This window comes from Pteronotus mesoamericanus, unplaced genomic scaffold (assembly GCF_021234165.1).
Source record: "Pteronotus mesoamericanus isolate MK-2021 breed Mesoamerican mustached bat unplaced genomic scaffold, CSHL_Meso_final contig_180, whole genome shotgun sequence".
NCBI lineage: Eukaryota > Metazoa > Chordata > Mammalia > Chiroptera > Mormoopidae > Pteronotus > Pteronotus mesoamericanus.
In genome coordinates, this window is record NW_026555076.1 from 4,681,397 (window position 1) to 4,706,445 (window position 25,049).

Below are 25,049 nucleotides of genomic sequence, written 5' to 3' on the forward strand. Positions count from 1 at the left end.
GCCTTATTATTTCAAAATGTCGACTTTAAATTTCTGATTGGATTTGAAGTATCTTTCTATTATCACAGGAAATTTAAATTTAATTTTAGGGACTATTTCAACTGTTAAAGAATTTGAATGGTTGTAAAATACAAGTTTTAACATTTTGGATTATCTGCTTGTTTAAGAAAAAAATTCTCATCAATGGAACTTACCAAAATTTTGAGACTATGATGAAAACATCTTGGTTAAGAATTGTGTATAAGCAGCTAAAGCATAAACTTTGATAAAAAAGTGATGGTTACAGAAGCAAGCTAATTTTCTTATGGACATGTTAGAAGTGCCTTGTTTATGTTGTCTTTGCAGCTGGCAAGTACACTGAGTGACATGCAGCTCATGAAGCTCCACTGGGCAGTATTACATAATATCTGCACAAAATTCAATGCTATTTCCCCCCCAATATTTTATATTTTATTTTATCTTTCCATGATATTTAGGCAGTGTAACTTTTCCTTTTCTCATTAAACTCTATACATGTACTTTGATTTCTCTAATTTACCCCAGAGAATAGTAGAGCAAAAGTAGCTTCACAGTTGTTCATCTGGAAAAATAGTACAATAATTAATAAATAATAATGCAAGAATAAACTGTTTCATGTACTCACAACTGTAAACCAACATTTGCCCCCACCCCGCTATATAATTATATATAATATGGTATATATGAGGTCTGTCCAGATATATCCAGCCATGTAATATGAAAAATAGAGATTTATTGAAGAAAATACAGGATACAAGAGACATTGTACACAAGACAATTTCTCCTCAGTGCCCTTCAAAGTAGGCACCTTGGGACCTCACGCAGATCTCCTATCAGCTGCCCCATCGTATTTTCCTGAATCTCATCAATGGTCTGAAATCTCTTCCCCTTCAATGTTATTTTAGTTTTAGGAAAAACCAGATGTCAGAGGACACCATATCTGGGCTGTAGGGGGGCTGAGTCACCTCAGTGACTGATGTTTTGCCAAAATACTCTGCACGAGATGTGATGCATGAGTGGTTGTATTGTCTAGTGATGAAGCTGCCAATCGCCAGCTGTCTATAGCTGCAGCTTTCTGAATCATCCCAATAGTTTCTGCAGAGGAATGTTCAGGCTTAATGCAAAATTTGATGCATATTTGTTGCTCTACTCAGTTATTTTAAGTGCAACAACCACATAGTACACATGCTAATTCAATGGCGTCTACCACCCCCACTGACTAGTACAGTGAAGTCATCATTGTTCATGCATGTGCACTCCAGTCCACTCTCTTTGTCTCCCAGATTACATGAATGTCACTCAGACCATTCTCTTTATATTAATAATGATTGGACTTTTCTGGATAGACCTCAGTATATGTACATATATAACATATTGTACCATATTATATCATATTATAATTTTCTTTGTGTTCCACAACATGATAAAGGCTAGGAAGCATTTGGGTTGTTGAACCATAAATATTAACTCTTGTCCCAAAACTCAGTCACCTCTCCAATCCCATGATTTCCTCAAGGGGATATACATACAAGAAATACTGGCAAAGGGACATGAAATGCTTCTATACTGGTTAAGCTTCTAAGGCCCATTAGAGAATTCTCTGATAAAACAAGTTGGAATACTTTATTTCAGTTCAGAGCCTAAGGGAGTTGATGCATCATAAATCCCTTTGAGATTTAAGAGACCTGTAAGAGTTAAACCTAACTCTTTAATTACTGCAGCCACATAAAAAAGAGTAGATCTATGAGAAACTTGGCACTCACAGTGGCTCTGTCCACTCAGTCAAAATTTGTCTGGTGGCCTAGAATCTTTCTATTTAGAGAGCATGTCTTCCTTGGTGGTGATGAATGGGGCCGGGGTCAGTGGTGGGTGGGTGCATATACAGCCACAGAAGCATGTAGAAGTGACTCCAATGTGCTCTGAAAAGTCAGGGAAAATATATAGTAAGCATTCTTTAAGAACTTCATTTGTTGCTCTTTCCGGCTTTCTGTTTTGCATTACCATTCCAAACCTGAAATTCTCTGAATTGGGTGCAGTTATATTTTTCTCAGAACATGCTTCAACAATCACAAGGTTTTCATCATGATATTGCCTTTTGATATATATATATATAAAATAAAATAATAATATAAAATTATTATTAATTAATTTACTCCAATGCATATTCACTCATCACAGTTTCTGGTGCTAATGAAGCAGAAGCCAGAAATGAAGTTTAATTTTTGAGTAGATGCTGTAAATATTTAAATCAGCAACTAACATTAATACACACGCACGCACGCACGCACCCTCCACCCCCCACCTGATGGCAATTCTGTCTTGTGAAAAAATTCAGAATATTAGCCAATTAGAATAGTTTTTCCCTATAGAACTCTTACTACACAGTTGGCTGAATTTAAAAGTTCCTCAACTTTTAAAGCTTAAGAAGACTTTTTTATATTATGAACTTTTGCTTTTGCCATGTATGTGGGAGGTTGCAATGTAGTAATGGGTTTTGAATTATGTTTTGCTGTCAATATACAAATGGGAAAATTATATTCTGTTTTGGACAGAAATGGAAATGAGGGTCCAAAGCAACCTCTGTTTGATATCATAAATGGACTCTGAGGTAAATGTGATTTAAAAGGAACCAACAGAATCGTGTTAATCTGTTATGATGAGACATTACTTTTTGAAAGTTGTATTTGTCCAAAACTAATTTTATCAGTGAGACAGAGGCAACTGAAGGTCATCTTTGAGTGCTTCATAGAAAAAATAAAGAAGAATAAGCAAGTATTACAGGGACATAATCTTTCTTAATAGGGAAGATGGTACACACAGCTAGAGTGCTTGGGCAGGTATTAAAAGTGAAATTGAAATAAGAGATACCACATTATCGTGAGCTCTTCAAATTGAAAAGACATGGAAGAATGCAGACAAGAAAATGTCAGTAAACTCCATTTCCCTCCTTCCTCCCCTCCACATCTTTCTCAAAACGAAAACAATAGTCTGTTATAGAGAGAAAATACTTTAAGATACAGAAAACTCAGATATAAATAGAAGTAATGATATTAATGCAATCTGACTGAAAAATGAAATTGATTATTAGTATTTTAAAAGATGTTAACCGCTGTTTGTTCAATAGATAGCCAAGCAAGCAAATAAGAAATCCAAAAAAAACAGCTATAATGATATAACAAAAACAACATAACAAAAACACTTTTATTTGTTTGAAATTAAACTTTACCATTTTTTCCCTTTATATTCATTTGACTGAAGATAGCTGATAGTGGTTCTTGAGAGTTAATGAGTGTTTAGATTCATAGGAATTAAGGGCTTCATAGTGGAGGACCAAAACATAAAGAATGAAAAAAACACAAAACATTGTTCTCAGAAGACATGTTTCTCTTTAGGATATTAAGACAGAAGGAAGTCTGAGGGCAGATTGCCCAGTTAATGACTAGATATCAAGACTTCCTTGAAGCTAAAGGAATGTTAATGTGTTTTTTATCAGCACTTTCCTTGCTTTAATTGTGATTTTCATGCAGATGCATAAAAAGTTGATTGAGATGGTCTACAAATAACCCTCCTGCAAGCCACACAGAGAGTGTACAGGGTTCCTACAAAGTGTTCTCTCAGAATACAGCTAAAGCATTCCAATCCTGACAAGTCATAAACTCTACCTCTTGTAAGAGCCAAAATGCTTTTCCAAGGGGCTTTTGTATTCTGTCAGTCCTTTGGAGAATCACATCAAACTCTACAATCAATATTTTTCCCATGTACTCCCATGTCTGGGTTCTAAGTTTATAGATGGGAATGCTTTTATGATAATTATAAGAGGAAAACTCCATTTGATTTTTTTTTATTACTTTACACAAAAGCCAGCTGTTGAATTATTAAATAGCAGAGGTTCCTTCGTTTATTTTTGTTCTCATTTACTATTTTTTTTAACAACATTGGATTGAGTGCAGATGCATGTTGGATACTGTACTAAGTGCCAGGGAGACAAAGATGGAGAATTCACAAACTTTTTCATCTCTCAGTGAGTATGGGGAGATGAGAAAGCAGTACTATGTGGCAAATTTTTGCTAAGACGTACCTCTCCCTTGCACCCAAAGAGGCAAGTGCCTTGTTTGTAAAATGATAGTTAACAGAAGCTTGGGTGTATGTGTTAGAGGGGGAGTACTAAATGTATGAACTGTTTTAAGAATACAGAATTCTCATAGGAATGTAAGGACTCTTGAATCCTTGACCTTGGATATCAGTAAATAATATCAGGGAATTATTCCCTAACATTTGCCCTGCAAATGGCCCTAATTCTTTTTAGGTTCTCTAACTTTCCATTAGGTTTCTTTGCTCATTAGAATTCTGACTGTCACCCCAAATGTACACCATTCTTCTTGACACCGACCACCAATTGACACTTGCTTCTTGCCTTTAGTTTAAATATCCAATAAAAGGAATTTAATCCCCATTAGGTTAAGTCAGTGTCCCTGATCTTATTATTAATGTCACTGGCCATTTCATGACCTGCATCCACACAGAAGCAATTGTGTAGTGAAGAGACAATACCAGGGAAACCTATTTCAGAGGTAAGTATAGAGTACTATGGAGGGAGTATCTACCAGTTCTGGAGGGTCAGGGGAAGTACTTCTGAATATAAAGTGATGTCAAAGCTGTGACCTGACAGGCAAATAGTAGTTAGCCATGTACAGAGGTAGAAGAAAGATACTATTATAGACAGAGGGAACAATAGCAAAAATACCTAGTTCAGTACGATTAGAGCACAGAAGTCCAAAGGGTAATGTCTAGATATTAGTACAGAACGACCTGGAGAAGTAATCAAGGACCTGATCAGCATGACCTCATATAACATTATGAGTCTGGAGTTTTTCGGGTGGTAACACAGGAATAATTAGATAAATCTTAGAAGAATTAAACAAAGAATGATCTGCTGCCTAGACTTGAAAAATGAACTAGAGGCTTCAAGGTTGAAGATGGGGACGTTATTCTATTGACATAGATAAAAAATGATGGTAGCCCTGACTTATAGAGTCAATGACATTACTGATAATGAGGACCAAATGACAAGTGCTAGAGATTCATTGGATATCTGAGTGAGAGAGGGGAAAAATCCAAAGAGGACAACCCAATGTCTGGCTTGAGCAATTGACCTGATGAGTGACAATACACTTACTCAAATAAGAAAATCAAGAGGAGACAGAAAATGTTGGTAAGGATTGATGATATTGTTTCCAAACATTTACAAATAACTTACTCAACATACTCCTTTGAACAGAAACTCAAATTTCTGGCCCCAAATTTAAGAACACATAATGTAAATACAATACACAAATCTGAAAAAAAAATAAAAATCTTGGGCATAAGTTATTCATCAAAGAGAAAAAAAGTGATTACTGTTCTTTGTTATGCATTCTATTTTGGCTCAGGTGTGATAAGCTATTCTTCAACAAAAGAGTATCTGCTAGGATTCAATTCTTTTTTCTACTTTGCAATATGCTGAAAGGATTCTTTTTATATAGTATGTGTACTTGCAATATATACTTTTCAGTACTATAGCAAGAAGAGACATTGAATGAAGTTAAGATAGTTGATCTTCTGGACTAGATATATGCACTTATTTAGTTCTCAGTAGAATCTTTCATGTCAAAATTTGGAAGGAAGCTGGAGAGTAACCTCCTCATATTTGTGCTCATTAACAATGTAACATAGAACACATTTTAATAAAATAATAACAAAAAATAACCTCCATGTGTCTTTTGAGAGTGCATCAAAAATGAACCTTGACTTATATAACTTTTGCCTAATTAAAAATAATTGTTAAAATAGCAATATCCCTTGAAGACATTATAAAACAATGCATTATCTTAAGGATATCATTAATGTTCTCTTTGATTAAGAGTCTAGGAATTGAAAGCTGCACTTAAGAAAAAAAGCACTTTTATAAATCAACAAACAACAGGTGTTGGCAAGGATGTGGAGAAAAGGGAACCCTAGCGCATTATTGGTGGGAATACAGACTGGCGCAGCCACTGTGGAAAACAATATGGAGTATCCTCAAAATATTTAAATTGGAACTTCTTTTGACCCAGCGATTCCACTCCTGGGGATATATATACTAAGCAGCCTGAAACACCAGCGCACGCGCACACACACGCACGCGCGCGCACACACACGAATATATGCACCCCTATGCTCAGAGAAGCACTATTTATAATAGCCAAGATCTTGAAGCAGCCTAAGTGTCCATCAGTAGATGAGTGGATAAAAAGACTGTCGTACATGCACACAATGGGATATTACAAAGCAGTAAAAAAGAAGAAAATCTTACCTTTTTGTGACAGCATGGATGAACCTGGAGAAAATTATACTAAATGAAATGAGTCAGTCAGAGAAAGACAGATACCACATGGTCTCACTTATATGTGGAATCTAATGAACATAATCAACTAACAAACAGAATAGAAACAGAAGCATAAATATATAGAACAGACTGATGGTGTCCAGAGTAGGGGGTGGAACTGGATGAAAGGTGGTGAATGGATTAACCAAAGAACATTTATGCATGACCCATGGATACAGACAATGTATGGGGATTGACTTAGGGAGGGGAGATGGTGGGGCTTGGGGGGAGATTGGGAAGGGGAGTAAAAGCTGGTACAATTGTAGTTGCATCAACAATAAAAAAAAGATAAAGAAAAATAAACACTTTTAAAGTTGTAGGTCCAAGATGACAGTTGCAGAGCTCACTTAATTGTGCACATAAATGTCTTACAATAAACTGATAGAGGCAGGGAAGGGTGGCAAAAGTACATTTGGTGGGTTACTGGTAACACAATGATTTGGGAATGGAGTCAATTCTTTTCATGCTTTGAACTCACCAACATGATTGGATAAGTTGTGGACAATGAAATAAATGAAAAAGAAGGGGAGGTAAATGCAGGATGCTTTAAGATGGACCAGCCTGAACACATGCACCCAGTAAATAAAATCATCAGGCAACACATTTTCTCTCACTTCAAACCACATCCCCAAACATCTTATCTTCAGGTCCAAGAGGTTCTGTTAATTTACTAGACAAACCATGGCCCTTTCCTTCTAGATCTTTAGCAGATTATATTGTCTTTGTTGGTCAGAATGTTCTCTACCATCTGGGACCTCTTCAGCTCAGCCAGAAATTTGCCACAGGTTGAATTGAGTTGATTTTACTTTACTGCACCCATCCTTAGACCTGGTCTTCACAGAACAATTTCTAATTTCCCTCTGATTCTGAATTAGAGTGGCCTGAAACTTGTGTGTATGTATGAGGTAAATAATTTATCTTTATCTTTACTTCCTTCTGGTTTTTTATATTTCCATTGGACATAGTTGATGATTATTGAAAAATCTAAGATTTTCTTACTCTTAATATGTTTTTACTGGTTACTTATATTGACTTTGATGAGCAAACTTGTGGTATATTCTTATGTTCTTACTCCCCTTACCTCCCACATTTTTGGAAAAGCTGGTTCTAATTGTATAACTGCATTACAGTCTGAAGTGTGTAGGTGAAGTCTCAGGATTCATGGGGAGGTAAGGAGATGAGAGAATTTATAACAGAAGAGCAGAGATTAATGTTGCCACAGCAATGGACAACCTTCTGTTTTACAAGGTCAGTCTTTTGGATGTAACTTACTACAAGAGAATAATGTATAGTGGCCTTCAAAGTGCTTGTTATCATCTCGGTTTATATGACAATATAATATTATTTCAGATAAAAGCCCCTGTTCACATTTATTTGTGTCATTCGGTGAGGTTTACCAGTTTGTACAAAATGTCAGGTCTAATGTGATATGCAAAATGTGTTCTTTGTACGGCACTCCTAAAACTGTAATGTACAACTAGGGCTTTATATTTTTATGTGAGAAAGGGATAATAGGCATCTAAGGAAGTAAAGTATTGAGGTTATTAAAAAAAAGAAAGAAAAGGAAAAAAGCTTTGCAGCCCTAACCATGATTTTAAAGCATTTCATAAGGATCTTGTTTCTTTCCCAAAAGGTGTAAATACCAGAATGATGTATCCAATTGAAAATAATGTATTAGTGAGTTTGACCTTCAAGTATTTACAGGAAAATGTGATAAACTCTTTGGTTTCTATTGGCATAAATTACGAATTATTTTCCTTTTCTGTCTGAGAAGTATGTGAGTAGCTTTTCAAAATACTTATGGGAATTATATTTCTCATCATTACATTTTTCTAGTTACAAAGGATATGAGTAATGGCAAATAAATGTTAAACTTTGACATTCCAGCCAAAAATATTTTATCTCCTTGATTTAATTAGGAGTGTATTGCAGGTTGTTTCATTAATTATCTGTCACATGCTGATAATTGTATATATGTTCCAAAAGAGCAAACTTTACACTCTCAGTGTCAGATACTTTTCAGAATCAGTTAATTAATTATGAGGAAATCCCTTCCTTTTTGTTCTGTTTCCCTTCAATGCAAAAAATGTGTGGTAGTAAAGAGATCTGAAGTATATCCAATACAGAGAGGAAAATTCCATTATATTTATAGAAGCCTTAATGCCAGATTAAGATGAAAGGGAAGGGAAAGGAAGGTATTACGTATATAAAATCACTTTGGTAGATAGGCTTATATCTGTGTCTTTAGATTTTGCATTATTCATATAGGTCTATGGTATAGAAAAAGACATCTTGGCAGAAACTCTATTTTTCTTTCATACATAGAGTTAATTAAATTGATGGCTTTTTTCCTCATAACTACTTTAGAAGCATTTTTTTTTTTAGTTATTAGATACACCTTTCATTCTTTACCATTCTGCTTTTACTGCTACAGAGAGAGGAGTAGCATGGAATTGTAGTTACTGGATGAACTTTAGGGTCAGAGTGATTCACAGCTTTCCTGTTTATTAACTGTCTTAACCAAGGCCAGGGACTTACATTTTAAAAATCTTTTTTTATCTCATCTGTATACTGGGATAATAGAGGTACATATATTGTTGTGGTCATTAAATATCATATATAAATTTATTACATATAATTAAACATTTGATTATTAAGACCCAGTTAATATTTCCTATAACCATTTATACTCCCCCCCTTTAGGCTGTTTGTTTTATAATAATCATACCAGCGATATATAGTGGATGACCCATAAAATTTTTTCAATGAATTTATTTAGTTACTCTTTAATATTTCTCTTTAATTTTGAGACAAATAATGTTCTTTTTTTAATCCTTTTCATTGAATTTATTAGGCATGCACTGGTTAACAAAAATGTACAGGTTTCAGGTGCAAAATTCTACAACACCTCATCTGTACACACTGTGTTGTGTATTTTCCACCCCAACTCAAGTCTCCAGCCCTTCACCGTTTCTCCTCCTGTGGCCTTCCCCGCCTCCCCCTCAACGCCCCCCCCGCAGCGCTCACCACACTGTTGTCCATGTCCGTGAGACAGAGTCATATATAGGGAACAGGCTGACCGCCGTCAGGGCAGGGTGTGGGGGCTGCCAGGGGAGGTGGAGAGGTACAGCAAAAAAGAAAAAAGACGGGGGGGGAAAACAATGTTCTAAAATGCTGGCTTTCTATTTTGGGCACATTCATGCATTCACAGCTTGGGTAGGTGAACATTGAGTACAAATGGTTAGAAGAAAAAATAATCCAATCTAATTCACATGTTTGTTTTACCTATAATGTACACCTAACACTCTATAAAGATGTTTGTGTCCTCAGGGAATTACCGTCTGCTGCTGGTGGCAGAGAGAATGATAACCAAACCAGTATGCATTTGACTCTGATTTGATGAACTGTGGTCTCATGCAAGTGCGGTAGTACTTTAAAGAAAGAGGAACGGGCATTCTCGGTGTGGGAAGGGGATCGGGAAGAAGGGAGGATAACGTATCGTAACTCTTCAAAAAACCCCAGGATCCTTTGCAAGCATAGATGGGAGTTGCTGGAGGAAGGAGGATGTTCTATAATTGAATTATGTGTGAACACATTTTTAGTTGGAGGAAATTATGATATTTTCATCAGGCAGTGAGTAGTCTATTTTAGCCAACAATAAGAACATGAGGCATGAAGTAGTATGGCAGGAAGTTTCAAAGGTAGGTTGTAGCTATTTTATTGGGGGTCTTAAATAGCAGGGTGAGATTTTGTACGTAATTTTGTCTGTGGTTGGGATTCTTTGGAAGCTCCTGATCAGAACTGCAGTTTAGAACCTGGAAGATTATGTGGGAAATTTTAAGGTAGAGGGGGATTTGAAAGTAGAGAGATCAGTTAGGTTACTGCCGTAGGGCAGAAAGTAATGAGTGTCTGAACCAGGGAGGTAGCAGTGGGGATGGAAAGAAGAGGGGTGATATGAGAAATGCACAGGGACTGAATCTGTAGTGCTTGGCTACTAATTGGATGTAGGGAGTGAGGACAAGGGAGGAATCAAAGATGCCTAGGTGACTGGGTGGTACCTTTCACAGAATTAGAATTCAAGAAAAAGCTTCGGTTTTAGGAGAAAAATGGTGAATTGGTCCAGGAAATATTGAGTTGTAAGTGTAAATATGAAGCAAGCTCTGACATGTAAATCTAAATATCAAGAGAAGTAAGGAATTTTTCACGTAATGGTGATAGTTAAAGCCACTGGGGTTTATGACATGTGACATTGCTAAAGCAGAGAAGAGAATGGACATACCCTTCCATTTAGTGATGGCAAAATTATGAGCCACTGAAGGTGATCAAATCATGCCTTGGTACAATTGGTAAGTTGAAAGGAAGCTCCAAACTTCCTTTATGCTTTGTCTCTCCAGCAGCCTCTGCTAATGCTAATCCACATAAAATCCATACATGTGCAATAAGATAATGACAGAGCGTGAAAGTGAACATGGTTTTGATTCTCAATGACAAATTAGTGACGCAGTGATCTTTCTCAAATGCTCTATTTGTAAGTAGAGTGATTAATATGGGTTTGGGTTTATGAGAATATACAATGATATTGAGAAAATATGACTAAGTTTAGTGAATTTATTCTGTTTTTGAAATTTCAGTTCCCTGGTTTGTTTGTTTGTTTTTGATCATTGGTTAATCGTAAATCATCAGATGAAAGTAGTGCTGGCATGATCACTCCTTAAAAGTATATAATATTTAAAAATGTTCATTTCCAGAATATTGTAATATTTTTTTTTTGATCCTCACCTGAGGATATGTTCATTCATTTTAGAGAGAGAGGAAGGAAGGGGGGGAGAGAGAGAGAGAGAGAGAGAGAAGAAAAAAAAACATTAATGTGAGAGAGAAATATGGATCAGTTGCCTCCTGTTTACACCCTGACCCAGGATCCAACCCGCAACCCTTTGCTGTACAGAACAACACTCCGACCAACTGAGGAACGCCACGAGGGCTACTTTTTTAGATTAATTGAAAAACACCTGGATATTTTTGGATCAGACTTGGAAATTACCAAACTAAATACTATATATTGTAATAAGCTTTAAGTGGATGGATATAAATATCTTTATATGTAGGCTATAGCAAAATGTGAAGACGTTTAAATACTTAAATCATTTTAAGATTAAGATTATACTCTAGTAAATATATCTGTCATTAATGATAGGGTCATCAATTAGCCTTGAAATATGAGGGGAAAATTAACATTAATTGCAACACATTTGCTTAGCTACAAATATATTTATACCCACCTTAATTTTTATTTTTAAAAGTAAACACATAAAGCCTTTTATTCTTTGAAAATCTTATGAATTCAAAAACAAACTGACTTCTTAATTTTATTATAAGCAGTCTTATAAAAATATTTCCACAGTTTTTCTTCTGAAAGGAAATTGTATACTTCATTTATCTATATTGAATAATATGGTTATTTATAGCAATAGAAAAATGATGTGGTTATTTATAATTGGAAGATATTATTTGAATGGCCCATGAAGGTATCTGTTTTGTTAGTTTACATCTTCCCGATATTTTATTTTTTTCTGTTTTACAAATTTGTTTACCACCTTAAAATAAACATCTATGACAACATAGTATTGTTGAAGAGCTGCTTGTGTGAGATCTGTTTTTGCATTTATCTCATTTTTAGTTGACCTGCATATGTATGGTGTATATCTACGGGCTTACATATAATGAGTGTATGTGTGAGATTTAAACAATAGAGTTGGTTAGGCATGAATAGAGCTTCAGATGGAGGCTCCATTTAAACCTTTATTTGTGTTGTGTTGTAGTTCCGAGAATGTTCAGAGAAAGAAAATTATTAGTAATTGAAAATTTCAAGGCTTGTTTTTTGGTTTATGTTTTTATATATAATGTCTTATTCATTTATTTTTCTTTGTAAAATTGTGAGGCAGACTTTGAGTTATGGGACCATGTGACCAGGGTGTTTTGATAAGAGCTTCCGCAGTCTCATTCTCTGGCCCTGCCAAATGTAGCGGCTTCATCTCTTACAATTCTCATACCCACGCCTTGTTCCAACCGTTGAACTTTGGTAGTTGTCTTAGTTTGTGTTCTCATTACCGTGTACTTTTCACCTTTTTGTTACCTTCCTAACTCCCAGTCATATTTTAGTTCTTGGCACTTGGGGTATGAGGCAGTGCAATTTATTAACTGGGAGGGTGGGTTCTTGGGCCAGAATGCCTGGCTTTCAGCCCTGACTCCTCCACTTGCTACATGCGTGATCTCTGTGTGCCTTCTCTTATTTTTCAAAAAGGACTCATAACAATAACAATTCACAGGGTTGTTTTATTAAATGAGTTAACCCATGTCAATTCCTTGTAGCATACATTTGGCAATACGCGTTAGTGAATCTTTTCTTATCTTTTTTTCTTGTTCTACTTTATCTTAATATATTCTCTGGAGGCACTTCCTCTAGGGAGCCACCCTTGATTCCTGGAGGCTGGAATAGGACAACGGTATTATACCTTGTCTGTTTACTCATCTGGTTTCCTCTTTGGAATCTGTTTAAAAACAAAGGCTGTATCTTTCATTTTTAAAATCCAAGCACCTAGAATTGAGTGTGCCCTGTGGAAGGTACTCACATTTGTTGAATGAGCATATTAATTAATGGGAGTTTTGAGATACATGTTGTTTTGTGGGCATTTTCATCAACGCAAACACAGGTCATGGAACCGAAAGGCGCAGAGAGCAAGATGCCAAGATTCTGGAATCGTGGTTCATTTATTAGGTAGTGGGCCTGAAGCCGAGGAAAAAGCTATTGAAGAGATATAAACAGTTAGCATAGGGGCCATGGGATGGATGGAAGGATCACACTTTCTTAATTCTGTTTTATTGAATGTTGCAGTCTCCTGATTCATCCTCTGTTACATCACTTATTTCTGCTCATGATGTGGTTACCAAGACCACATAGGCAAGGAATCTCGGTAGTAAAGCAGGTTTACTTTGTTGGAGAGGTACAGAAACGCACATGCCTAGATGGTCAGAAAGGGGCCATAATAAATGGTTACCTCTAAAGGAGGCAGATTTAGGGATAAATACCTGTCTGCCTAAAAGTATTATAGATGGTGATTATATCCCCTTCTAAGTAACATTTTAATTTATTTCATATTTTTATTTATATTCAACAGACCTATATTCGTTTCTATAATGTGTCCGTGGATTACTAACTTACTCTCTATTCTTAATACATCTTGTGAATTCTGCCTATGTCTCCTGGGTTACTTGCCTATACATCATGTATATTTAATGCCTAAGTTCTACCTGTGCTATTTGTTTCTTATCTCTATAGCAGATTGAAAATTCTCAATTGAAACAGCAAATGCACATTGCATGTGTTATAGTTAGGCTAACCATATGTCCTGGTTTCCCCAGAGAGACCCAGTCTACACCTGTTGCCCTGCAGTCATCCTTCGTATCCTCTTTCGTTCTCAAAAATGTCCTGATTTGGGTGATAATCTATATAGTCACCTTAGTATTAATCCACCATCTGCTACTTGTAAAACTATGTAAATTGAGGTAAATTATGTAATATCCAACCCATAACATTAGTGGATTGGGTGTTATTTGTAAAGCCTTTGCCAAATCTAAAATTCTTTGATATTTATGGAAAAAAATGTAAAGCTTTTTACTTTCCTGAGTCTATTCATGTGACTACTACCCTGAAGACAAGTGTATTTTCCATTAAATATAGATCTAAATACAAGTTGAATATAAATGTATGCATTAACTACTTTGAAATGTGCAAAATTACAGTTTTAATTTATATTTGGGGCACCGTATTTGAGACATTGTGACCATAGCCTTTAAAGTTGAAAAACTAAAAGTACTTTTTATTAATTTCTTTAAAAATGGAGTATATTAAAGGCTTTGAAATCATTATATGTGGTTTTAAAAATAATTTATGGTTGTGAGTTCAACCTAGGCTTGTATTCCTTATCTGTACATTGAATTAAAGAGTTGGCAAAAAATACTGGTTTCTGAGGAGGTAATGATTTTCGTTTTCATTATGATATATTTTCAGGTGTTCATGAGCCAGTTCTGTAGGGATTTTAAGGATGATGGGAATTAAAGTAAATCAGATCTTTAGCAACAGATTTGGCTATCACCTACAGAGAAAAGAAAATACTGGATACAGCTGTACTTAAACAATAAAAAAAATAAAAAAAAAACCAGGAATGAAATAAAATAAATTACATAAATGTGTGAAAAGTCCTGGAAAGGTCAGTGTAGATGTAGAGGGAAGGGGAGAAAATCTGGACGGCATTTCTGTTGTTGCATGTCAGTTGTTCCCTGGGTCTTTCAAGATTGGTAACTCAAAATCTTACCATATGTAGTGACTGGGTTTGCTCCCCACTCCAAAAAAATGTTTTTCCTCAGAATATATGGGTGTCTTAATGTTTTAATTTAGTGCAACATTGTTTTTTTTTCAGTTTTTTTTCATGGCTAGAAAATTTCACGACTCGGTTTTGAGTTTGGTGAACACAGACTGTGGGGGTGGGATTAATATATTTATTCATTATTTAAGTCTCCCTGCACCCTGCCTAGGTAATCTGATACTACTGGAAAAAAAATGGCACAACCAACCTGCTGCTGTACCACATTAATTTTAAAAAGGAATATCAAGAGATTTGAGCTTGGTAAAAACTTTCTCATTTTTGTTGGTGTATGAAGAGACAGGAGTAATGAAAATGTATTAATCCTTGTGTTATTGACAGTTTCTAGGAAGCATTATTAGTACAGATGGCAACACTTGGCGCTTACGTGTATTAGGGAACTTATCAAAATATCATGTTACAGTTAAGTATATATATACCTTTTCCTCCTTGATTATAAAATTTTTGAGATAAGGAACTGATTTTTCCAGGGTTCTTAACATTATGGCTCATGGTACTTACTCAATAAATATTTCTTTAATTTTGTATTAATTATAATGCAAATAGCAAAGTATTTGTGATCTGCAAACTGCCATGTATGAAAGCAAGAAGTACCTGACAAAGCATTGGCATGCTTCTACGGAATATCCCTGATGCAGCTGTTAAGGAAATAGAAGAAAATAAAATGAATACGCATTTTTGCGCACATATTCTTTCACAGGTGTGAATCTCAGTAAAATTATCAGGTGATTCGCTCCCACTTCCACTCTGCAGGAAACAAGTTTTCTCCTAGGCTAACTTGCACTGTGCTAATGGCTGCTGTTTGACTTGTTTGCCTCTGAGGCTTTGGAAGCTGCTCACTGATTCCCTTGGGGTTGGGGGAGGGGGAGGGCAGCAAGGAAAGGTGAGCGCATTGCATCATTCTGGGGCCGCCGCTGGGCTTCATTCAAGAGCCTTGGTGGCTGCTGTGGTGAGACGTCCTAATTAAAGCTCTTTGTTTCCTTCATTCAGCCAGCACTTACTGTGAACCTACTGTGTGTAAATAACTCTGTTTAGATAAACCATAGAAATCTGGAGATTTCACGCCTGACTTGGGGGAAATTACAAACTAATAGATAAAATATAAAATGAAGTCTACCGGAGAGAAACCCTGATTTAAGCCATCATGGGGGATTTGGGATGCTTGTTGGAGTAGAATTCCCATGTGCCATGTACCCTAATACTCCTTTATGTCTCCACAACTTTGCCCTTAGTGATTTTTGAGAAAAGCAGACAGTTCTTTTTATGACCCTCTATATTTTTGTAAGCTTGTGGAAGTATTATTTTCACCTTCCATAACCCATCTGTAAAGTATGTAATATAGTGTCTGTGATTCAAATGAAAATAGTATGTTTTCTACCACATGCATATAGAGTGAGGAAAAAATCATTTTGGCTCTCTGAGTATATTACTTATCTCTTTCAGTTTGTTTTACAACGCTAAGTAGTTAACAAGCTAAAGCAAAACGTTTGGCAGAGTTGATGATCTCTTTCCTTAGGAGGCATCTTGGAATTAAGAGGCGTACCTCAATTTATGTGAAGGTCACCAGTTTCTGCTGCGTGTGTGAGGAGGGGAGGCGGCCAGATATGCATGGCTGCAGCGAGACAGGAAATGTCTTGCTTGCATTTATAGCCACGGCAAACCTTGTTTTACCTACAAAGTCAGAATAAAAGCTTGTGTGACTTGGAGTATGAAAAAAAGTTTATCAGCAAGCTCATTAATAACTTGGGACTCGGCTTTTCAAGTTACAATTAGCTGCTCAGCAGCTGTGACCTTCAAGAGCTACTCATTATTGTTGTTCCTGATTGTTCACTCCCACCCTAGAGCTCTTTTTAGAAATAGTTTTCTGACATCATTGACTCCAGGGGTCAGAGTGAGAAATGACTCTTCAAGCACTCATTTGTAAGTCTTGTTTCTGCCGGATGATGTGTATGTGTGTGCATGTATGTAAGGAATCCAATTGTTGGTGATGTCTCATTGTAAATTCAGCTGTTTGGTCAGATTTCAATTAGGATGATGCCTGTTTGATACAGGGGCCCTCGCGGGAGCAGTGAGAATATTTAGTGGAATTCAAAAAACAGAGTAAAACTGGTGATAATACAGGTTCTGTTTTATTTAGATGTTTCGACTAAAAAAAAAAAAACAAAACAACAATACACATGCTTGCCAAACTCTGTCATGCACTGTGTAGCATCTCAGCGGATCAGCAGGGATTTTAAACATGCTGTGTGCTTGGCATACACTGCAACCCAGAGAGAGAGTGGGGATTAGAGAAACTGTAGTGAAGTATGAAATGAAAGCGCAGCTGGAGAAGGAGGACTGGATTATGTTCAGTTTCTTTGCCTCAATTTCTTTCAATATGAAGAACATGGGACTCCTTGGAAAAAGGGATTTGCTTTCTCAAGGTGTCGTGCATAACCTCAGTAGTCTGAAAGGAGACTTAATTAGGAAAAAGCTCTCTGTCAGAAAACAAAGAGTGAGCAAATCAACAAGAAGGATGATAGATTTTGTTATTGATAATGACTTTTCTGGCATTTTAAGTCTCAGAATTAAATCTTGGACTCTTTGGGACATCTTGTCAGTGCAGCATATACATGACGAAGCTTTTAAAATGCAGCTTTGGTGGTTCCAACATAAGGATTCAAACAGGTGAAGTCACCGTGATGTGGTGAACCTTCTGGCTTCTAATCCTGACTCATTTTCTTCCCAAACATGTGATCCAGGGCAGGATCTCTGCCCGGTGTGCTTCTGAGTTCTCAGCTGTGGAAATGTGGGGATTAGCTTAGACTTGGATGGTGTCAGATTCTTGCGAAACTATAGTTTTTGAAATTGTAATATCTCAGAGCATTTCTCTGTCACCTTTATTTAAACTATCTGTCACTATTACTAGCCTCAGTGACTGTGAGAGTCATCTAATAAATTCTAAGTAAGTTTCAGAGGTCTCTGTTCTCCAACCTTAGCCTCTCTATTACCACAACACTATTATTTGTTTGCCATGTTTACTTTCAAATGATTGGTTAGGTTAGTGAGCTTTTTTGTTTTTTTTTTTAATGTCCCTATTCATGAATTTTCTAATATATGGTTTCTAAAGTATGGCTTTGTATTCTAATGTTCAATAAAGTTCTTCTTAAAAAAAACAAAACTTCATAATGAGAAAATTAAAACTATTGTTGACACTTTTAGCAAAAAGTAGATACAAGTGAACAACAGCAGCAGTAGCAATAGCTTATTTAAAATGTACTATATATCAGATACTCCTTTTAAGCACTTTACATGTGTTAACTTATTTAATCTTCATAACCACCCTATGAGATATGAACCATTATTGTTCCTTTTACAAATAAAAAAAATTGAGGCACAACAAAATTAAATGACTTGTCCAGAATTATCATAATCTGCCATAATTCTGCCATGAGGTCTTTTATCACTATACCATATTTTAAAACATGAATACTGAGTGAAATATAATGGACTTTCTTCAAGACATCTAAGATTCCCGTATGTTTTAGATGTTAGAATTATTAAACACATTCCTAAAACTGGATTAAGTAAACTAAATCTTGAGGGAGGAGATTTGAGAATACAGCAAAATTGTCTCACTGAATTCATGGAAAATAAACCTGCATTTAGTGCCTAGGTTGAGATTTTAAAGGAGACTTTTTTAAAAAACAATTTAATCTGTGCATATTGAAAGCCTACCACTAATAACTATGACTGATTAGTGACAGAAAGGGGCATCTTTGGGCGTAGAAGAGAAGGTAAAATATACAACAATACTATGACCAGAGTTTTTATCAAAGTCTTAAATTTGGTATAAGACATATTCCCCAAAAAGAAAAAAAGAAATAGGCACACATTTTTATGCACTACGTAATTAGGATCATCTAGACTGAGCTGGGAGGTAATGACCCAGAGGCTTGAGAAGCAGAACGCACGAGGACATTGTTATCACAGGCAGAGTAAGAGGGGTAGTGCAAAGTTCACAGAAACTGCCGGCAGCCTGGGGAGTCCTGGGAAATGAAAGGTCCGGTGCAAGATGGGCAGAAGGAGTTCATGGCCCCGGCAGCAAAAAAAGTACTGAAGCAGCTTGACTGCTCATTTTGGCTGTCTTTATTTGCCTCACCCCTGGTGAGAGTTCATCCTGAGAGAACCTGGCCAGCAGGTGAGAATAACTGAAAACAGCTGGCTGTTAGTGAAGGCAGGGGTAGAGCAGATGCTATTTTTCTGGTAGAGTTTTTTTTTTTTTTCCTTTTCCTGACAGCTGGGCAGGTCACATGTAGTTTACTGTTTTAGCCACACATTATACTGGTCCTTCTTCTAACCCCATGCCCGTGTGCTGCATTTCTCGTATCCTTCAGGGCTGATGGGTCCAAGGTAATGTAAATAAAGATTGGAAATTAAGTATTGATATTCTTTAGGAAAGTTGATTTGCTCCCATCTCATAGCTAAACGCCAAAGTCAACTTGCCAGAAAAGCTGTCAGCTCCCAAGAAAGCCTTAGAAGGGATAAAGGTGAGCCCTTTTCAACTGGGTTGCCTGGAGAGCAGTTTCTCTGGACATTTCCAGAGGGAGCTCTCTGCCAAAAGAACTGCCGTAGATGATCCCAAGTTCCCTTGAGTCCGGACGTGTGGCCTTCCTTTTTATCAAAGCAAACAATCTGTAAAGAAAGTTAACCAACCAGGCAAATGGATATACTGAGCCTTAGATATATGTACAGCAGTATTTCAGTAGCAGAGCTGGTTGAGTTTCTGAAACCACGGTAAATTGTTTCAGTCTATTCGTGCCTGTGAATGTATTTCTTGATACTGTGCTGTGAGATTGTGGCAAGTTCATCCAAACTTTGAAAAACCCTTATTACCAGAAGTAGTCCAAGAGAGATTGCTTTTTTTCCTGATAATTTTTGATCTAAGTAAATTATATAGATTTTTATGTAAGCAAAGATGACTCTATGAAAGTAAAAATGTAATTTGAATCTAGATATTCTCATAAAACATTTAAGCTAAAAGGGACATTCGAGATCACAACTACCATCCAATTATTTACAAATGAGGAGACTGGCCCAGAAGTTTCAAGTAACTTCAGCACAGTTAATGTGCTAACCCCAGGTTCGGAGCCCAGTTCCATTTCCATTCAAGTGTTATGGATTCTTCATTGTGAATACATGTACATTTTGAAGTAAAATACTTTACATTTTATTTTTAGTTCAGATGAAAGCATATTGAGGAATCTTATTAGGTCTACAGATTTATATCATTTCTGGGAATTGAAAACATAATTTATGTTCATAATAGAATATTGAGAAAACAGGTAAATTTTAAAGAAAAAAATCATATGTCAGCCTGCTAAAGACAATGACTATGAAGACTTTCATGGATTTTTAAAAACCTTTCTAGTCTATGTCCATTTCTTTTAATGCAGTTGTGATTATACTGTCATTTTTATCTAGTCTTCTAGTGATTCTGTCTGCTGACCTCAGTCCACCACATGTGTAATTCACTTTTTATTTATCCAGTGACAGATACTTAGGATGCTTCAAATTCTTTATAATCAAAGACATTATGCCAGGCATTCTCCAAAATGCCTCTTTGAGAATCAGTTTGATCATTTCCTTGGGAATGTATTCTGGAGTAGATTACACGCATAGGTAACTTCACTAAACACTGACAAATTGCTTTTCAGAATGGCTGCAACAGTTTTCATTTGAACAAACAGGTGAGGAGAGCTTCCCTTTCTTATTGGCAGCCACAAAGATAAAAGCCAGCTTTTTTATTTTGTCTGCCTGAGAGATCCTAAGTAGTACCTCATTACCTTAATTTGCATTACTCTGACTACTAGTGAAATCGAACATCCTCCTTCAATACTAATTAGCTGTTTGGATAGCTTATGTAAACTGTCTCCCCATAGTTGGTACCTCTTTTTCTGTTAGGTTGTTTTTCCCTCTAGGTTGTAAGAACTCTTGATATTACTCCTTTGCCACTTACAGTTGTGCAAATATATGCTTCATTTCCATCACCCTCTAGAAAACTTTTTGCTGGAATCTTTCATGAGATAGAATATTTCATTTTCTCCACTTTGTCTTGTGATTCATGGGTGTGTCAGAAACCATTTCTCACCCAATCATAAATATTTTACCTTTTGAACTTAGAATTACACTTAGAATTCAAATAGATTAACTCTAAGTCTTTATATTGTTAATTCAGAAAACATTTTTATATGTATTGAGTCATTTTTAATAATACACATTATGATACAATGCAAGCTCTCACTAGTGGTGTGTGATGTTACTTCTGTATGACAAGTATAGCCTCTTTATTCTCTTTCACTGGTTCATTAGCCTACAGAAAATCCAGTACGCCACACTGGATTTGCAATATTGATTAGTGCCTAAGGAATGCCTTTTATAAAGCTTTTTCAAAATTGGCTTATACATTTTAAAACCAGATTATGAAATTCCTATAAAAACTTATGGTTAGATTTTGATTGGAAGTTTGTTGAATTTTGATTGATTTGCGTGAAGTTGGTAAAGGGAACCATACTAATATCCACTTGAAAATCTAGAAATCATTTAGTTTTATTTTTTTCTTTCTCTCCTCTCCCCCATTCCTCTTAACGTTTTTGAGGTCTAGAACAAGAGTGTAAATGGAAGCTTGCACATTGTACGTTCTAGTTAACAGTTATAAATCGAGCTATTCCCAGTACTTTCCCCATGTTACCCTGAAATGTGGAGGCTAAAGAAGTTCCCCTTATTTTAAGGACAACACTAATAAACCCAAAGGTAGGACTGTATTGCTTGGTAAGAAAAGGCAGGAAGATGGGTTCATCTCAGGAGCCATCCAGAGGCAGAACTGACATAGTCAAACCCTGTAGGGAGACATGGGTGGGCAATGCCTCTCCTCCACTCCAGGACTTCTAGGCAGTTCTAGGCTCTTCTAAGAAGAGAGCTGGAGAGAGGAAACTGTTTGCCTAGACATTACCTCCAGGTGATTTGAGAAAAAACAACTCTCAAGACAAAAGCTGCCATCTTTCTTCTCAGTTTTCTGCTGCATAGTCTCTGAAGTTTTCATCCAGTTTCTATATTCAACTCTCCACCCCCACGTCACTAGCTGATTCTCAGACTTGCTTCCACTGCTCTGCAGAGCACATTTGGCTCTTGTATCCCTATCTGTAATTATCCTTGGTTACTGAGCTGCTCTTAGCCCTCATTATCTTTCACCTAGACTTTTATGGTAGTTTCTGTCTCGTGTCCCTGTATCTATTCTTACCTTCTTGAAATCAATTCTCCAGGGTACCAAGAGGGAACGTTTTAAAACACAGATTGAGTCATATCTCTCTCTGGATTTCATCCCTCCAAAGGTTGTTCTTTATTCCTCCAATGAAATAAGAATTCCTGCATTGGTTTACAAAGCCCTTGCCATCTACATCCCTCTTTACATCTGCAGCCTCGTTTATATCACTGTGTCTGTATTGAGTGTGCTGGAGTTAGCTTGCATGGACCTGAGACAACCAATAGATAAAATTTCAGGAATTGTTCAAACAAGTTTTAAAACCACTTATTAAAAATATTATATCACCTTATAATTAAGTAATTTGCATTGCAAGGAAATGCAATAAATTCTCAAAGTTAATCACTTCCTAATTATTTTACTACATTTTATTACTCTCTGTGCTCTTGGGTGATTTTTAAAAAATGCATGTTGTCTATGGTGGAAATACTGTATAATGGTTTGCTTTTGCACATCTCTTCTCTGCTTACGTACAGTCAAGTCATGTTGATGGCTTCACATCAGCTCTGGAGGGAGTATTATCACCTTAGAGATTGGCAAACATCGGGAATCAGAGTTATTTAATGTTTTGTTGATTTTGAAGACTTAAATTGTTAGAGAAATTTTTATTAATGCAAAGTAAATTTAATAGTGTGTTGTGTCTAACTGTTACATTGTGGATAACACAAAAAGTTGAGTGCAAATTCCAGTATTTGGATACTATTGTGCAATATAGCAAAGAAGTTACATCACTGACAAGTGGGTAAAGTTCCAACATATGTATTTGTTGTTTTACTTTCATCTTGATCATTAACCCAAACAGAAATCAGTCGACATTTATTCTATAATTGTACTCACTCATCAGTCACAACCATTGTTTGACTACAGATAAAACAGTTCAGCGAAAGTCAGCAACATAATTCTATGAGAATAATTGGCTGTATAGACTTTATATTGTAGGGTATTGTATATTTTATTATTGTTTGCAAATGATATGCTAGAAATTTTTTATATCAGTAAGATGTATAATAAACTTAATGTATGTTTTATGTACATACCTGTATTATTCTAGAAGGATAGTTAAAAATTTACCAGCACATGACTACTCTTCACCTACTTCCCACTTATCCATGAAGATCTAGCCACACTTCTTTTCTTTCTGTTTTGTTCTTACTTTAGGTCTTTGCATTAGTTATACCCTCTTCCTAGATTGTTCATTTTTTCCCAGGTACTTCCTCTGCAATGCTCAGCTTAATTGTCACCCTTTTAGAGACCTTCCCTGACAAGAAAATTAAGACTAGTCATTCTTTATTGCATAGTCCTATCTTAATTCTCTGCCAAAGCTAAATATTATTTTTCATGTTTTATCCCTGAAAATATAAAATAACATGAAACTTGGGATTCTCTGTTGTCTGGTTTAATCACTGGGCTTTGAACGATATTCAGCATATATTAAGCACTAAGAAGTAGTTTTAACTAATTAATATAATTAAAACTAGATAGATTGTGAATCTAATGATTATTAAATAATGTGACTAAGAAGTTGATAAAATTGTTTCTTCAAGCAATATTGATATAAATTTAAATCTTGCAATAAGTTCTTAGATTTAAATACAAATTTTTGAATTTTTTATCGTAGAAGTTGTACATTTAAAGATTAAAGTTTGAATTTTGAATTACCTTTAAAATACCCAAATATGGTTAACTCACTTATCAAACCTAATATTGACATGAAGATATTGTTTATAGAGTATGTTTATCATATCACAATGGTGTAGGAAGAAATAAAATTATTTACCTTTTTGGCAAAATACGGAAACATCTTGAAATACGCCACGTGCAGGTGTATTGTGCCTTGATTTGCAGGAACGATCAATGGCATATTTTTTGTGGAGTAAATTGACTGCATTTTAGATTGATTCTGGGCTTGAAGTATATCAAATATGTTCACTTTATATATTTATTTTTTAAAGTCATACAATATCTTCTTTGCAAAAATGTTTTTCATGAGAATAGTTTTACTTTGGGATTCAGTTGAGATTTAGAAGATATCTAGATTCATGGGCAGTGCTAAAAAAGACAGTATTGTTAAAAATGACAGTGCCCACAAGGTATTAAAATAAACCACTTCTCTTTGAAAAGAGAATATTGAATTTGTGTACTTTTTCAGAAAGAGTCATTTTCACTTGTGTAGTAATTCAGATATGCATGCATGCCTGCGTCTGTGTTTTAATTGGGCATGACAATAAAATATAGGAGTGCAAATTACTTCAGTGGCCTATAATCTTTGTTGATTCATTTTATGGAACAACATGCAAGGTTGTGTCGGTACTTTGCTGTAGTGAGTGGTGAATCGGTGATACTGGCAGTAGTCAAGAGATAACAAGGGAAGGAAAATAAATATGTTTGCAGAAGTATTTTTGCTTGTGAGGCTAATTGATTTTGAGAGGATGGCTAAGGCATAGTTTGAAAGCCATGATGTATTTATTAATTTATGGATCATTAATCTAGGGAGCTGGCCAACTAAGTGGTTACTTTGTTAATAATGGCACTATAAATCTGAGTAATTCCTAACTATCTCACTATTTATATTGTAAGTTGAGCTAGTCACAGGACCTTTCAGTTCTCCACTGAAAGCTTGTGTATGGATGGGTGACTAGACACTTGTAAGTTTTTTATGTTGCTGATATTAATCACATTGTAGCTATATTTTCCTTTTTCATATCAGCTAAACACTCGACCCTAGAGTCACAGTATATATTCCCTGTAGATTAAACTAAGGATTCTGAGGCTATTTCCCCAGCACCATTTCTTGGGACAAGTGTAACTGTTTGTAATTATATGGTAATTCCTCAGATTCCTAAACCTAATTATTTTAAAACCTGCCTATCAATTATTAGCAAATGCA

At 35.8% G+C, this 25,049-nt stretch overlaps 1 protein-coding gene across 18 annotated transcripts in view; it reads left to right on the top strand.

Moving 5' to 3' along the window:
• Positions 1-25,049, top strand: part of ADGRL3 (adhesion G protein-coupled receptor L3) — a 464,227-nt gene that overhangs the window by 20,647 nt on the left and 418,531 nt on the right. The window lies entirely within an intron of this gene.